At 41.8% G+C, this 3,370-nt stretch overlaps 1 pseudogene; it reads left to right on the top strand.

Moving 5' to 3' along the window:
• Window positions 1–2,924: 2,924 nt before the first annotated feature.
• LOC118012786 lies at window positions 2,925–3,030 on the top strand (annotated as a pseudogene).
• The last annotated feature ends 340 nt before the right edge of the window (window positions 3,031–3,370 follow it).

Genomic DNA, 3,370 nt, shown 5'->3' on the forward strand with positions numbered 1-3,370 from the left:
AAGGAAGGAAGGAAGGAAGGAAGGAAGGAAGGAAGGAAGGAAGGAAGGAAGGAAGGAAGGAAGGAAAGAAGGAAGGAAGGAAGGAAGGAAAGAAAGAAAGAAAAAGAAAAAACCACATAGCTGGCCCTTACTTCCAGCTTGCTGGTAAATCATCAGGAAGTGGAAATTCATGGCCCTCTATTCCTCAGCAGGTTCAGATGCTTGCTGGAGTCTTTAAGCACGTGGGCCTCATGGAAGTTGCATTCTAATAAGAGAGACAGGAAATAAATAAGTAAACCAATAGTAATATAACAGGGGGTAGTGATAAAGTGCTATGGAAAACATAAAGCAAGATATATCCGTCAGGATCCAAGCAGGAAAGAAATAGTCCAACACACAGTAGTCTAGATTTAATATGGAGAATCAATTCTTTTTTTTTTTTTTTAAGATTTTTTATTTATCTATTTGACAGAGAGAGACACAGTGAGAGAGGGAACACAAGCAGGGGGAGTGGGAGAGGGAGAAGCAGGCTTCCCGTGGAGCAGGGAGCCCGATGCAGGGTTCAATCCCAGGACCCTGGGATCATGACCTGAGCCGAAGGCAGACGCTTAAAGACTGAGCCACCCAGGCACCCCGAGAATCAGTTCTGATGATTCTGATGATGATGTTAGAAATGCTTAAAGAGCAAACAGTTGACAATGCAACAACCCACAGATTTGCAATTGACCCTTAGGCTGAAGAATAAAGAAACAAAACCCAGAGGCCAAGGCCATTTTGCAAATGCTGGAACGGTGGAAAAGATGCAGTGATTGCTGGAGGTATTACCCAGAAGAGAGAAAAGGGAAGAAATCTCCTGGATTCTTCCTCTCCATCATTCCTCCTCCCCACCCCAAAAGATGAATGTCTCTCACTCACCAAACTTAACTGAAAACCAATTGGCAAGGGAGGATGGCAGATGTAATTTGTAAGGATCAATCTTGCAGCACAGAGAGAGGCAAAAGCGGGGAGTGGGTCTGAGATGAAACAGACAAAACATCTGAAGATTCGGGGAAACTGTACCAGGCAGGATGAAGAGCAAATGCAAAGACTCAGAAGGAAACTAGCTCAGCATAGTCAAGGAACAGCGAGGAGGCTGGTGTGGGTAGTGCAGAGCAAGCAAAGGGTAAACCAGCAGCAGAGGAAGTCAGAGAGTGAGAGAAGAGGGCTTGCAGACATTCTAGGCCATGGTCAGAAACTTAGGGTTGGTGCTAAATGTGATGGAAGACCATGGAAATGTTTGAATAGTAGAGTCATGTGAATTGATCAACGTATTCAAAAGATTCCATTCACCTTGAAAATACAAGTAACCTCAGATGCTAGGTATGCATATGTTCCCACAAATCTCTGCCATGTTTTGGCCCCTGTCCTGTCGCTCTGATGCAGAATGTCCCACAAGACCCATCTGGGACTTGCAGATCTTGGTACAGAACAATTACACTCTGGCACAGTGTCCTTTCCAGAGCAGTCCTATCAGCACTGTCTTTTCAAACCATTCAGATAGAGGCAGGCTTGAGGGGACAGTGCCTGAACCGTCTGGGCTGTATTGATGCTAGAGCTCTCTACTAGTTGGGTTGGTCAGAAATGCTCTTTTTTTTTTTTTTTTAAAGATTTTATTTATTTATTTGCCAGAGAGAGACACAGCGAGAGAGGGAATACAAGCAGGGGGAGTGGGAGAAGGAGAAGCAGGCTTCCCGCTGAGCAGGGAGCCCGATGTGGGGCTCGATCCCAGGACCCTGGGATCATGACCTGAGCCGAAGGCAGACGCTTAACGACTGAGCCACCCAGGCGCCCCCAGAAATGCTCTTAATGAAGAACATAAGCCCTGGGAGGGGTATGTGAGATCGACTGTTTTCTTCTCTACAGGTATTCCAACTTCTGGGTTCACTCAGTTCTCTAAGGTAAGCTAATTAGAGTAAAAATATGAAGAAGTTTCATGTGTCACAAAATATTATTGTTCTCATGATTTTCTTTAACATTTAGCACTGTAAAAAAACAAGCAGTGGGTCAGATTTGACTCATGGGTCTCAGTTTGCCAAACCTACTGCTCTAGAGTAAAGTCTCCCAGTTGACAAATCCTCCCAGCAGCTAGCTTAAATATGAATGGAAAGCCAGAAATCACCAGACAGTCAAGGAAAATCTCTAATGGGAGAATCAGAAACCAAAATACAGAAATAGCAAAAAGGAGAACAAACAAAGAACAAAACCAATGCAGAGAGCAAGAAGAAACCCACACCAACACGCATTGGTCTTAGAAGGGACTCATGAAATAAAATAGAGGGAAAGTCACATACAAAGGATCCACAACCAGAATACCATTGGATTGCTCAATATTAATTCTAGAAGCTAGAAAACAATGAAGTAATTCAAATTTTTGAGCAAGAATTAATTCTCTCAATCAAGAGTGAGGATAGAACAAAATCTCTTCAATCAGTGGATCTAAGAGATAAGGATTCCAATACAAAAGGGAAGTAATAGAAATCCTCAGACTAATGGCAAACTAAAACTCCCGGCAGCTGTGTAGCGGGCATCACGAGTCACCAAACTGTACTGGAACATGAACATATATTAGTACTAGAGCTACCAGTTCTTGTGAAAAATTAGGAGTGGATTAGTGATATGCATATAGATAACTCAGCAAAGACCGGGCAATTATTAGTAGGGGAAGCTATTCAAACAGAAAAGGAAATATAACAATAGTCTACCACATGACTCAGTTAAGACTAAAAGTCATATTCAGAGTAATACAAACCCTGCATTTTGATCTAATTCAAAATTATGATATGATTCCATTAGGAAAATGGGCCAGGGCTGAGAAGAGAGAAAGGGGTGTTTAGGACAGCATAAATTCTCATCATTTCATAGTAAACAGAAATTCAAAGTAGTGATTTTTCTGAAACAGAAAAATGATAGCTTCTTGGCCTTTTGGCTAAGATCAAGTGTAGTATCTGTTCTTACCAGAACAGAAAAATCAAGTAAAAGCAATAAAACATATAATTTAGAAATATAACGTAAATATTCAACAACTACAAAAAGGGTACCAGTGATTACTGTTGGGGATTGAGAGTGAAGGAGGAAGAGGAGACAGCTCCTTATTATCTCCGGAGAGTTATTATAAGAACTGCAGAATTATGACTGTCATCATTCTATGTTTATGCAAACAAAACTCGGCATGTGTGCAGCATTGATGAAAATAAATATTCCCACACATGTTGGTTGCTCTATACAGAACTGATTGGAAGGGGCAAATGTGAAAGCAGGAAAACCAGGCAGGATTATGTCTAAGCAGAAGATCATAGCAATGGAGATAAGAGTTGACAGATTCAAATGTACTTTGGAGGTTGACACAGCCGCA

The sequence above is a fragment of the Mirounga leonina genome, unplaced genomic scaffold (assembly GCF_011800145.1).
Source record: "Mirounga leonina isolate KUSES-001 unplaced genomic scaffold, KU_Mleo_1.0 Mir_151, whole genome shotgun sequence".
In the NCBI taxonomy this organism is placed as follows: Eukaryota; Metazoa; Chordata; class Mammalia; order Carnivora; family Phocidae; genus Mirounga; species Mirounga leonina.